Here is a 14,527-nt window from a genome sequence, read left to right on the forward strand (position 1 = left end):
TTCATTTTTAAAGGATATTTGCAGGTCTAGGTTGGTGCTGTTTTCTTCCAGCAATTGAAATGTCACTCTGTTGTCTTCTGGTTCCACTGCTCCTGCTGAGAAGTCAGCTGTCGGTCTTGGACATTTCAAAGTGAGTTCTTTTCTCTATCTTTTAAGATTCTATTCTGTCTTTTGTTTTCGGCAATTTGTTATGATGTTGTAGTAAGGCTTCTTTGTATTTATATCTGTGGATCACACACTTTCTTGATTCTGTGAAATAATGTCTTTCTAGGAAAGAAATTTTTAGGAAATTCTGAGCCATTACCTCTTCAAACATTGCTCCTGCCTTGTTCTCTCTCCTCTTCTCCTGGGATTCTGTATGTTGGATTTTTTTTTGGATGTGACCCACATGTCCTTTATTCCCTTATCTCCCCTCTGCCTCCACAAATTCCTTTATGTCTTTATAAATCAGTCTGGATATTTTCTAATAACCTGTTTTGACCTATCTTTCATCTTTTCTGCTGTGACTAATCATCTGGTTTACTGTTCTACTTGTTATTGTAGTGAAAACTCATAAAATTTATCTTAACCATTCTAAGTATATGGTTCAGTAGTGTTTAGTATGTTCACATCAGGTAACCAACCTTCAGAACTTCTCCATCTGGGAAAACTGAAGCTCAATATCCTTAAACAACTTTTCACAGCCCCTTCCTCCCAGTTGCTGGCAACAATCATTCTACTTTCTGTCTCTATGAATATGACTACTCTAGATACCTCACATAAGTGGAATCATTCAGTATTTGCCTTTTTGTGACTGGCTTATTTCACTTACCGTAATTCCTCAAGATTCCTCCATGTTGTAGCATCCGTTGGAATTTCCTTCCTTTTTAAGGCTGTATTCATAGTATGTATATCCCATATTTTGTTTATCCATTCATCTGTGGATGGGCACACAGATGGCTTCCACCCCTTGGCTACTGTGAATAGTATGGCTATGAACATGGATGTGCAAATATTTCTTTGGAATCCTGCTTTCAGTTCTTTCGGATATATATCCAGGAGTGGAACTGCTGAATCATATGGTAATTCAATGTTTAATTGAGAAACTGTGATACTGTTTTCCATAGTGGCTGCATCATTTTTTTTTGTTAGTTTTTATTTCATAATCATAAACTTAACTCTGCAATCCAGCTATATGTGGAGGGATATAATGAAAATGTAGAACTCAAAGAACTGCAGTGAGAATACAAATACTATAGGATACTGTGAGCAAATGGGGTGGAATGGTGCTCTCCTGAGCTACAAAAGGAAAGGTCTGGTGGTTAAGATAAAACAGAAGTGAAATTTATTAGAGTTGTCTGCAGTTGGCAATGGTGATCTTCTTGCTTGTCTTGCCATTCCTGGACCCAAAGCATTCCATGGCTTCCACAATATGCATGCCCTCTTTCACCTTGCCAAAGATCACATGCTTGCCATCCAACCACTTGGCCATGGCAGTGCAGATGAAAAACTGGGAACCATTTGTTTTGGGTCCAGCATTTGCCATGGACAAGATGCCAAGACCTGTATGCTTCACAATAAAGTTCTTATCAAATTTATCCCCATAGATGGACTTGCCCTCAATGCCATTATGGTGTGTGAAGTCATCACCCTGGCATATAAACTCTGGAATAATTCTGTGAAAGCAGGAATCTTAATAACCAAATCCTTTGTCTTTATTGTTCAGAGTGTGAAAGTTTTCTCCTGTCTTCGGAAATGTGTCTGCAAATAGCTGAAAGGAGATGTCTCCCAAGGGCTTGCTGTTGATGATGTTGAAGGGCATAGTGGGGATGACCATGGCCTAGTGACAGGGGCTGTTGGGGGGCAGCAGTGTCTGCAAAGCCAGCTGCATCATTTTATATTCCCACCAACAATGCATAGGCGTTCCAATTTCTACATCCTTGCCAATGCTTATTAATTTTATTTTTTTTAATAGTGGCCATCCTAATTGGTGTGATGTGGTATCTCGTTGTGGTTTGATTTGCATTTTCCTGATGATTTGTGGTATTGAGCATATTTGCATATGCTTGTTGGCTGTTTGCATATCATCTTTGGAGAAATGAGTATTCAAGTCCTTTGTATATTTTTTAATTGGGTTATTTTGTTTTTAAGTTGTACAAGTTGTTTATATAATTTGGATATTAACCCTTTATTAGATGTGTGACTTGCAAATATTTTCTCATAGTCTGTAGGCTGTCTTTTCACTCTAATAATTGTGTCCTCTGATGCCCAGAAGTTTTAAATTTTAATATAGTCCAATTTGTCTATTTTTACATTTGTTGCCTATGCTTTTGTTGTCATATCCAAGAAATACATACAATGTCTTAATGCTTTTTTCCTATGTTTTCTTCCAAGAGTTGTACAGTTTTAGGTCCTACACTTAGGTCTTTGGACCATTTTGACTTAACTTTTGCATATGATATAAAGTAAGGGTCCAACTTCATTCTTTTGCATATGAATATACAGTTTTCCTAACACCACTTGTTGAAGAGACCATCTTTTCCCCATTGAATGGTCTTGGCATCCTTGTGGAGAATCATTTGACTATATATATGAGGGTTTATTTTTGGGCTCGCCATTGTCTAATTTGATTTTATACCCATTGATTGAGTTCTTAATTTCAGTTATTGCAATTCTCAGCTCTAGAATATCCATTTGATTCTTTTTATCTCCCACAAGTTCCAATTATCTGGGGGGAAATTTCCCTTTTACTTATTTTCTCCTTGTCTTCTATTTTCTTGAACACATTATCATTGTTATTTCAAGTCCTGGTCTTAACTCCACAGCCTGAATCATCTGTGGGCATATTTCTATTGTGTGCTCTTTCTCTTGGTTTTCAGTCTCATTTCTTGAATGTCTAGTATAATTTTACTAAAGGCTTGACATTGTGTCTAAGAAGGTGTCGAGGCTCCATATGATGTTATCTTCTAAAGAGAGCATTCATACATTCTTTAGCTTGGCAAGTAGACAATAAACTTAATTCAATAGCTGACTGAATTTGGGCTGCTATGCCATTGTGTAAAGGCTACAGTTGGCAATGGTGATCTTCTTGCTGGTCTTGCCATTCCTAGACCCAAATTTCACTTACCCTTAGTTTTGTCCCTTCATAAAAGGCACAAATCTCCAGACTTTCCAAATGAAATCCCGGGATAGTCATCAAAAGCCTCTTGTCCTCAATGCTGGGTCTTGAACTCTAGTACTAGCCTCCTAAAAACGGTTTTTCACAGCTTTCTACTTGGCTTTCTGGTCTCCTGTGTTTTGTAGCTTCAGAATTTGCCAATGTATTGTGAAGAGTACTAGGCTCACATCTGTCTTTCCCTTCTCAGCAGGATCTTAGCCCTTCTAGTATTCAATCTTATTTCTCTAGCCCTGCATGACTTCTAAAGGCTGTTTTTTTTCTCTGCCTACATCAGCCTCCTGTATTGTAGCAGATCATTCTCTCTTTTTTAAAAAAGCTTGCATTTCCATCTTTTTCCTCTTTATAATTCCGTTTGGCTATTTTCCATAATTTTCTGCTTTCATTTTCTCTTCTGCTGCACCTAGTCCATTTTTCTAAGATTGTTGACCTTCTTCCTTCCTTGTAAAAAACTCCTTAGAAATTAGGTTTAAAATCCCTTTATCTGTAATATAATTTGAAAATACTGTTCCCGGCTTTTCATTTTGTCCATTGTGTTTATTTGAAATGCAAGTTTTTTTAAAAAAATTAAGTTATTCATCTTTTTCCTTAGTGTATATGAATTTTGAGTCAACTAGGAATTTTTCCCTACATCCAAGTTACAGAGAAATTCCCATGCATTCTATTTGTCCTTGTATGAAGTCATTTTGTTACACTTATTTTAATCTCTGATCCATTTAAAATTTATCTTGGTGTGTAGTGAAGGAATGGATGTAATTTTTTTTTTTTTTTTGAGATGGAGTCTCACTCTATTGCCCAGGCTGGAGTGCAGCAGCACGATCTCGGCTCACTGCAACCTCCGCCTCCCGGGTTCAAGTGATTCGTCTGCCCCACCCTCCTGAGTAACTGGGATTACAGGTGTGCACCAGCTAATTTTTTTGTATTTTTAGTACAGACAGAGTTTCAACATGTTGGCCAGGCTGGTCTCGAACTCCTGACCTCAGGTGATCCACCTGCCTCCGCCTCCCAAAGTGCTGGGATTATAGGCATGAGCCACCACACCTGGTGGAATGGATACAATTTTATCTTTTCCTCTATTTAGCATTAAAACACACATTTCCTTTCACTGATGAGATGCTGCCTTTACAGTATTCAAAATTGCCATATGCAATTAGTTTTCTATTCTTTCCTATTGGTTTGTGCATTCATGCAGCAATATCAAACTACATTAATTAAAGGCTTCATGTACATTTAATGTCTTCTAGGTTAAATCCTCCTCTTCTCCCACTGTTCTTTTTTTCAGTTTCTCTAATTATTCTTGATTGTTTCTTCTTTGAGATGAACTTAAACAATTATTAATAGCTTGCCTGGCACCAGAAAAAAACATGGCATTTTTGTTATTGCATTAAAATGACAAATTAACTTAAGAGAACTGACATTATATGATGCTGAGACTTCACATGCAAGAACATGGTTAAGTCTTTCCATTTGTTCAAGCCTAGTTTGCATTTTTCAGAAGAGTTTTAAATTTTGGAGATTTTAGAAAAACTTGCCCGAGGTATTATCTTTTAAAATTCTCTTACAACTTCTGTTTTTTTTTTTTTTTAATTGTATATATGAAAAGTATTTATTTTTGTATGATAACTGTACTGATTTCTGGCTTAATCTGTTTTGGTCAATATCCATTTCCATGCTAAGTACTTTAAATCTTTGGAAATTTGTTGAGTCCTTTTTTATGGCTAAGTCATATGTTAAGTGTTCACATATGATAAACGTTCCTTCCTTGTGCATGTAAAAGATAAATTTTGGGCTGAGCATGGTGGCTCACACCTGTAATCCCAGCACTTTGGGAGGCCGAGGTGGGAGGATCATGAGGTCAGGAGTTCGAGATCAGCCTGGCCAATATGGTGAAATCCCGTCTCTACTAAAACATACAAAAATTAGCTGGGCATGGTGGTGCACACCTGTAGTTCCAGCTACTCGGGAGGCTGAGGCAGGAGAATCACTTGAACCAGGGAGGTGGAGGTTGCAGTGAGCCAAGATAGCACCACTGCACTCCAGCCTGGGCAATAGAGCGAGACTCTGCCTCAAAAAAAAAAAAAAAAAAAGAAGAAGAATTTTGTCACTGCTGAATGCAGTGCTTATATGTCAACTAGGTCCAGTTTGTAATTGTGGTTTTTTTCGTCTGCTATAATAATAACTGCTATCAGTTATTATAATTTTATTCAAAACTACTTCAATTAGGAATATGTCTATTTCTTCTGCCAGTTATGTCACCAATGCTTACCGTATATATTTTAGACTATATTCTTAGGTTCATACTGTTTACAGAACATACCTACCTGTGAATTAAATCTATATTACTTTCCTATAGCTACTGTGACAAATTAACACATACTTCGTGGTTTAAAACAACAAAAATGTATTCTTTCACAGCTGTTAAGGCAGGAGGTCCAAAATCAGTATCATTGGGTCAAAGTCAATGTGTCAGCAGGGTTGTGCTCCCTTCAGAGGATGAAGAGAATCTGTTACTTCCCTCTTCTGGTTTCTTGTAGCTGCTGGCATTCCTTTGCTTGTGGCTGCGTAACTCTGCCTCTATTGTCACACAACCTTCTCTTCTGGATTAAGTCTCTCTCTGTCTCCCTCTTTATAAGAATACATGTGATTGGCTTTAGGACCTGGATAATCCAGGATAAACTGGATAATCCAGGATAATTGGTCCATCTCCAGATCCTCAATTTTATCTGCAAAGTCCTCTTCTTTCCATACTGTGTATGTACATAGTTTTCACAGGTTCCAGGGATTAGAACATGGATACCTTTGTGGGGGACACTATTCAGCCTGCCACAGATCCCTTTATTGTTATAAAATATTCCACTTTAACTCTAGTAATGATTCTTATTATAAAGTTTACTTTCTCTGACAAGGGTATAGTTATATAGCTGTTATTTTTTTATTTTATTTTATTTTATTTTAAATCTAGCCCACATTTAATTCTTAAGTTACACAGTCTTTCTCCATTTAACTACTGATGTACTTGGGTCTATATTTGCCATTGTACTATTTGTGCTCTACTTTTATGTACCTTTATCTTCCTTGACTTCCTTTGGATTAATCAAATGTTCTACATGATTCCATTTTCCTTCTATTAAGTTACATTTTAAAATAATTTTTAGTTGTTAGCCTAGAGCTTAAAACATGCTTTTTTACTTATTAAAGCCAATGCAAATTATTACTTTTACTACTTGGCTGATACCAATTAAGCCTTAGGACTTTTAAACTCCATTTGCTTCCCTCTCATCATTAATGTTATTGTTACCATGAATTTCAGATATACAGTACATAAAATTGAAACTCCTCAGGGTGTACAATTATTATTTTGTACAGTTACTATTCATTTACATATGTTTCCCAGTGTTCTTCATTCTTTCTTCCAAGTCCATATTTCTATCTGGGATTATTTTCCTGATGAACTTCCTTTAATTTTTCAATGCAGGCCTACTGGTACCAAATTCTCTCTGTTTTTGTTTGTTTGAACACATATTTATCTTGCCTTAATCTTTTAAGATGATTTTGGCTGGTTTAGAATTCTAAGCTTGCAGTTTTCTTATTCTTGCACTTTAAACATGTTGTTACAACGGCTTCTAGTTTCTATCATTTCTGTTCAGAAGCTAACAGTCTCATTGTTGCAACTGTGAAGGCAACTGGCGAATTAAAGATGGGCTACATATTCTTTGTCACTACCATCAGGTAGAGGATATTTTCCCTGTCTGTAATTTTGAGCAGGCCCCAGGACTTGCTTTGAAAGGCAGCATGGATGAAGTAGTGCTGCTTCAGTTTTATGCACAAGCTCTGAGAGGCCTGGCCCGGATGCTTCTGCTTTCACCCTCTTGGAGCCCTCAGCCATCATGTGAAATGGCCCAGGACCCTGCTGGAGAGGGAACTGCAGCTGTGCCCCAGCTAATGCAGCCACCCCAGTTGAGGCACCAGACATTTGAGTAAAGCCATCTTTGGTGGCCAGCCCCAGGGGAGTCCCCACATGTCTGCAGTTGTGTAAATGACTCCAGGTGAGACCAGAAGAAATGCCCAGCTGAGTCCAGTTCAGACTGTAGAATCTTAAGCAAAGAATAGTTTTGTTTTAAGGTAGTAAATTTTGGGGTGATTTGTTAGGCAGAAAAAGATAACTGAAATAGTATTTCGTATTTAAATAGAGCATTGCCATGGTAGAAACTTAAGACATGTAGCACTAGTTTGGGGACTGGGTTATAGACACTTGGTGGAAAAGCAGCAAAGAGACTACTAATGGAAGCCGGAAAACCACTGAGGAAATAGGTATTTCAGGCTGGACAGAAGCCATGTAATCTACTGACAAAATAAGTGAGACTGTATCTTGGAAGATACAAAAAGTACCTAGTGAAGTTATATATCTGGCTAAGGTTTCCAGGAAGAATGCTGAAAGTGATAAGCAATTTTTCAAAAAACACCTGTAAAAGGTATTAAAAGAGAGAAGAACTAAACAAGGAACTGCTCAGTTTCAAGCAGAATTTAGAGGAACATACTTTCAACCTGGGACTTGCAGGGTTACAAAATAAAACTTTCTCGTTACCAGTTTCTCCAGCAAAAGGTTCTGAAGTTAAAAAAAAAAAAAAAAAAAAAAAATTCCAGAGCGTTAACAGTAGGACTATGGTCTCAGGGTCAAGATAAAATAAAGGACATGCAATACAACCTTGTTACTACTACAGATGCTCCCTGACTTACAGTGGGGTTATGTCTTAATAAACCCATCGTAAGCTGAAAATATTAAGTTGAAATGCATTCAGTACACCTAACCTACCATACATCATAGCTTAACCTGTCATTGCTTAAATGTGCTCAGAACACTTACATTATGCTATAGTTGAACAAAATCATCTAACACAAAGCCTATTTTATAATGAAGTGATGAATATCTCATGATTTACTGAATAGTGTACTGAATATAAAAAATAGAATGGTTGTATGGGTAGTTGAAGTATGGTTGCTACTGAATGCATATTGCTTTCATACCATCCTAAAGTAAAAGAATTCTAAGTTGAACCATCATAAGTTGACGACCACCTGTACTTCAGAAAGATTTATGCCAGTGCCTAGCGGATGCTCTTAGTTAGACAAAAGGCATCTAAGACTCTAAAGGGTATCATCCCTGATTCACATTCAAAGTATATAGAGGACTTCTTGAAGAAATTTGTGGGTGTGGCTTCTCTCTGGTGGGGTGAGTGATTTATAATTTGAAAGTCCACAAAGTTTTTTAAAGAAGTTGTGCCAGTGTGGATAACTGTGCCAGTTGGGACAGAGCCTAGAAGCAGGCTGAGAAAGCTATTCAGCTACAAAAACAGGACATTTCTCATGGACAAGGAAAGACAGCTCAAAGAAAAAGTCAAGAACTGAGAAACAGAAAAGGGAAAAACTTCAGAGAACCAAAATAGACTAATCAAACGTTCCCTACCCCTGGAATTGGGGGAATTGGTGACATACAGCCAGACGGAGTTCACAACTGCCACGGGATTGCTATATGCCTTCAATTTCCTCTCTTGTAAATTTAGTCAATTGATGTGACATCATATCCTTGCCATAACGATGTAGGTTGTATGTGCAGGGGTGGATTACGATCAGTAACTTTTTGTTTAAATTCATAGGTTTACAGGTGAAGAGAAGCTGTATCTGAGGAGTCTCTTCCATACACAGGAATCCTCTCTTACCTGGGGGGAATATGTTCCAAGACCCCCAGTGTATGCCTGAAACTGTGGATAGTACCGAACCTTATACACACTATTATTTTTTCCTATATACATACCTATGATAAAGTTTAATTTATAAAGTAGATATAGTACGAGATTAATAACAATAAAACAGTAATTAAAATAATATACTGTAATAGAAGTTGTGTGGATGTGGTCTGCATCTTTCTCTACCTCAAAATGTCTTATTTTACTGTACTCATCTATTTTTGAGCCTCAGTTGACTGTGGGTAACTGAAAACCATGTAAAGCGAAACCACAGTTGAGGAGGAACTACTGTACACAAGTAGACTCTGAGCCTGATGCCATACTTGGATGGGACTGTGGGGTTCTTGGGGTGGGTGTCATTTTGCACGTAGGAGGAATTTAAACAATTTGAGCCAGTAGGAAGACTCGGGCAAATGAGAGATGCCCTAAAATTCTATTTGCCCTCCTCTTCACCCATGTCTTATCAAGAAGTGAAGTCCTATCTGTTTCCTTGAATCTCAGCTGGTTTTGTGATGACTGGCTCTGACCAACAAGAATGCAGTTGAAATGATGCTGTATCAGTTTCTAGGCTTTGGGAAGCTGGGCAGATTCTGTTTTTTACCCTTCTGAAGCCCTGACCCATCACGTGATTATTACTGTGCCAGAGAGACCATGTGGAGCTGGAGAGACCAGATGGACTTGGAGGGATCACATGGTACTTAAGAGACCATGTAGAGATGGAGCCTGGACAGCTCCCACTCTTCCAGGCTTCCCCAGAGGCACCAAACATGAGAGTCAAGAGCTCTTGGGTGTGCAGCCCCAGCAACGTAAGTGACTTCAGGTGAGATCAGCAGAAATGCCAGGCTGAGCCCAGCCCAGACAGCAGAATTACAAAGAAATAAATGGCTGCTAAGTTCTGTAATTGTAAACAGCCATTTGTTTGTTTGTAATGGTAGGTAACTGATACAGAAATAGTATTTTTCCTCCTGCCTCTTAAGCTTTTAATTTTCCTAGGTGTGCTTTTCATTGTACCTATTCTGCTTGGGGTCTGCTGAGCTTCTAGAATCTGTAGGCTACCTTTCATCCATTTTGGAACATTTCTAGCCCATTTCTTCAAATATCACTTCTGCCCGATTCTGTTACTTCTCTATCTCCCAGACCCTAATTATATGTATGTTAGATCTTTGGAGTTTTTCCATCGTTTCTTATGCTCTTATCAATCCCCACACTCCCTTATTTTCTCTGTGGTTCTGTCTGCATATTTTTCTAGTTTACCAATTCTGGGCTGTGCTCTGTTCAATCTGTTATTAAACCCATTCAATGAGTTTTCATTACTCTATTTTTAAATTCTAGAATGCTTTCTGATTTTTAAAATAGTTTCTAGTTCTCTGGTGAAAAGTTACTTCTTTTCATCTACTTTCTTCATCTTTTCCCTTATTTTTGTGAATATATTAATTGTAGTTATCTTAAAGTCCTTGTCTACTGAGTACAATATCTCTATTATCTGTAAATCTGCTCCTGTTGTCTACACTTTGCCTTGTTATCAACCATACCTTCTTGCTTCTTTGCATATCTAGTATTTCTTTCTAAAAATTGTATTCTGGTCTTTCTGTATAAAAGAACCACAGCAGCTCCAGATACTAAAATATTTCATCAGGGCAGTTTTTCCCTTCATTCTATTAGGCAAAGAAGTTGTAAGACTCATCAACTCATTCCTGCCCGATAATGAGTTAGGTTGGGGCATACAGTTTGGCAAGACTCAGTCTGTCTGGGTCATTCCTGTTCCTTAGTTGTGGCACACCAGGGATTCTGATTATTAACTAAGCTAGACCTAATTAGACCTAATGCTAGATTAGAAACTAATTTAGACCTAATCAGAATCCCCAGAGTGCCACAACTGAGGAACAGGAATGACCTCAGGTGTCTGAGTAGGTAGGTTAGGTGTCTGTCTCCTCAGCCCTAAAGACTTCTTCCTGTTAGAGGTCCCCAGCTCACTTCAGTCTCGCATCCAAGTAGTATCTAGATGAAAATCCTGAGGGGAAAAAGCCATATGATTATGGCTGGCTCTGTCATTCGGCATCTCCTTATTTCCTAAGCAGTGAGAGATGGAGATATTTCACTCCACCTTTCCTAAGTTTTGGGCCTAATCCCCCAGACTCCTGTGTGGCCTTAGCTCTAATCAAAATGCTCCTTGGAAAACAACTGGTCATGTGTTTGATTTCCAATCTGTTAATTCCACCTTGAACAACTGCTAAAAGCTTTACTACTTTGTCTTTTTTCTCAGTAATGGCTTTCTCCCTACGCTAAGGCCAGTTCTTAGCTCATACCCTGAATCAACAAGCGCTGGCGGCATAGGCAGGAAGACACAGCTGGCAATCACCACTCACTTTGGAAAGGTTCTTCTGTCACTAGTAATTTAGTTCTTTCATATCTTGTTGCTTGCCTAGTTCTATGATAGCTTTAAAAACATGATTTTAGAAGTTTATCTGGTTCATTCAAGTTATTGTAAGGCAGTGACCTGCCCTGACCTACTACATCCTAACTGGAATATTACTTTTACATGTGTATTAACTTTTAATGTTATTTGACTAAATTCTTATATTCTTTGTAGTTAGTTTTCCATGGATTCTTTTGGGTTTTCCAGACATATGATTTTAGCAGATACAGTAGGCAGTCTGAATGCCTTTGTCTATATTAATACATTCAAACTCATGTTGAGTAGTAGTAGATAGAGGGGACATTCTTGTCTGGTTCTTGACTTCAGTGGAAAAGCATTTAGAAGGCACCTAGTAAGGTCCTGGCTTTTCTGCTAAGAGTGTGTGTGTGTGTGTGTGTGTGTGTGTGTGATTGTGCTAAGAAAAGTATCAGTTCTTAGAGTTCTTAACCTAAGTTGGTATTGAATATATCCAATGTTTGCACAAGTCTGGATATGATTATATGATTTTCCCCCTCTATCAATATGAAGGATGATATTAATGGTTTCCAAATAGTAAATCAATTCTGTATTCCTAGAGCAGCCTTTTAGTCATGAAGTGTTTTTCAAAATATGCTGTTAGATTGTTTGCTACTATTTTATCACTTTTGAATTGATAACAAGTGAAATAGGTTAGTCGTTTTTTTTTTAATGCCAATTTTTTCAGATTCGGGGAACAATGATACGTTTTCTTTGTAAAATACATTTTCTTTTTTTGATACTCTGAAATATAGCAGCACTGGAAATTTTTGGTCTTTAAAGGTTTGTAAAAGTCCTCTGTGAAGTCATCTGGGCCTAGTGTGCTTTTTGGTTGGAGTTAATGATTTTTTTCCATTTCTTCTATGGCAGTCTTTCTGATTTAGATGCTGTTTCTACTGAGGTCATTTTTTCTGCATTGTAGGTTTCTAAAAAATATTATTTCACCTAGGTTTTCAAACATATTTGAATAAATTATATGTTTTGGTCAAACTAGTGTGATTCTCTAAACGTCCTATTTTTATGGTCATGTCCCCCTATCTTTTGAATTTTACTTTGGCAATCTCATTTTCCTTTATTAGGTTAGCTAATGATGTATCTATTTTATTGATACATACCTCAAACTCAACTTTTGGATTCATTATTTCTTCTGATTTTCTGTATAACTAATGCATCTTTTTTCTTTCTTAATTCTTTTGCTTTTAGTTTGGTTTATCTTTTCATCCCAGTTTTGGGTGTTTAATTCATATCTTATTTTTCATTTTTACTGCTACAGGTACTTAACGCTATGAAAATTTCTCTGAAAACTGTTTTAGTCTGTTCTATAGACTGTTATTTTGTTTTCATTTATCTTCAAGAAATTCTAAATTTTTTAGTTTCCCTTTGACTCAGGGGCTGTTTAATGACATGTTTTAGAATTTCCAAGTAGGAGGGCTTTTATATTGTTATTTATTATTATTATTATTATTTTGCATTGTGGCCAGAAAATGCTACTTTTATTTTTTTCCTTGGAATTTGTTCACTGCTCTGATACAATTTTCACGAATGAATATTCTATGTTTAAATGAGACAGGGTCTCACTCTGTTACCCAGGCTGGAGTACAGTGGCATGATCATGGCTTACTGCAACCTCAACTTCCTGGGCTTAAGCAATCCTCCCATCTCAATCTGTCAAGTAGCTGAGACTACAGGTGTGTGCAAACATTTTAATTTTTTTGTAGAGACAGGGTCTCGCCATGTTGCCCAGGCTGGCCCAAACTCCTGGGCTCCAATGATCCTCCTGCTTTGTCCACCAAAGTGCTGGGATTACAGGCATGAGCCACTCTGCCTGGCCTAATATTTTAATTCATGGAGAAAAGTTTAGTCTGAATTATAATGTGTTCCATGACAATAGTTTCCTGCTGTGTGTTCTTTGGTAAGTTTTGCTGCTTTTTCCTATGGTATTCATTCATTCATTCATTCATTCATTCATTCTTCATTGAGACGGAGTCTCACTCTGTCACCCAGGCTGGAGTGTAGTGGCGTGATCTCGGCTCACTGCAACCTCCGCCTCCTGGGCTAGCACTGATTCTCCTGCCTCAGCCTCCCAAGTAGCTGGGATTACAGGCACGTGCCACCACACCCGGCTGATTTTTGTATTTTTAGTAGAGATGAGGTTTCACCATGTTGGCCAGGCTGGTCTTGAACTCCTGACCTCAAGTGATCTACCTGCCTCGGCCTTCCAAAGTGCTGGGATTACAGGTGTGAGCCACTGGGCCCAGCCGGTTTTCTTTTATTTTTGTATCAGTGCTGTGTCTGCTCTGTTTTTATTACTCAGGATTTTCCTGGTTGGGCTACTTGTAGAAAGTTCCTTCAGGTAGTAGAATTTTGCTGATGTTTTCTGAAATTGCTAACCCTGCCTGACTTCTGCTACAATTCATCTTGTATGGTTTTGTGGATCATAACCACTTTTGGCAATCCTTACATTTTTTTGAAGTCTGGGGATCATGTGCTTGCCCTAGTTTCATTATAATTGGGGTCTGCTGATGATTTTTCCATGTGCGATATCCGGAAGATGAAGGAAGTTGCTATCTCACTATCTCACAATGTCACATTCATATTTTAAGTTGGGTTAATTCTTTAAATGACTACGCTAAATTAGCTATTTAATATTATACAGTAGTAGAGAGATTCTTAGTCATAAAGTAATAAAATTAAATTTAAAAACCCCTCCTCTTTACACAAATATCACACAGAAGAAGTGGTGTCTTAGAATCTCTCAATGATATTTTCTGTAGGCTCTATGAAAATGCAATTTGGTAAATATTTTGTTTCATGATTTCAAGAGAAAAGACATTTCAAAGTGTGTTTCCCATCCATCATCCAAAATGCCAAATATTCTTCACCATCAGAAGAATATCTGACTTATTTCATATACCTAGATTCCATGGTTTCCAATACTAACACCTCTATACACACATACTGGGGTAAAGAAGAGAAAACTGACTAGGTAAGTTTCACCACAGAAGGTAGGCAAAGAGACAGAAAAGAATATTAAAAAAGTGACTGAAACATTCTGAGGGGAGTTATTTCACATTATCCTTTGAGCCACCAAGTGCTAAGTAACTAACAGAAGAGGTTAGAGACACTTAGGAGCAAATAACCTAGAAAAGAAGTTAGAAGGAGGGCAATTGTTTCCAGCTTTTCTGTGGGGAGACTTAC

General features: G+C 37.7%; 1 protein-coding gene and 1 pseudogene across 4 annotated transcripts in view; both read right to left on the reverse strand.

Moving 5' to 3' along the window:
• LOC105471604 (tetratricopeptide repeat domain 17) overlaps window positions 1-14,527 on the reverse strand; it is a 139,401-nt gene that overhangs the window by 26,542 nt on the left and 98,332 nt on the right. The gene's annotated exons all lie outside the window — the stretch shown is intronic.
• LOC139357468 (peptidyl-prolyl cis-trans isomerase A pseudogene) lies at window positions 284-14,521 on the reverse strand (annotated as a pseudogene).

Source organism: Macaca nemestrina, chromosome 12 (assembly GCF_043159975.1).
Source record: "Macaca nemestrina isolate mMacNem1 chromosome 12, mMacNem.hap1, whole genome shotgun sequence".
Lineage (NCBI taxonomy): Eukaryota > Metazoa > Chordata > Mammalia > Primates > Cercopithecidae > Macaca > Macaca nemestrina.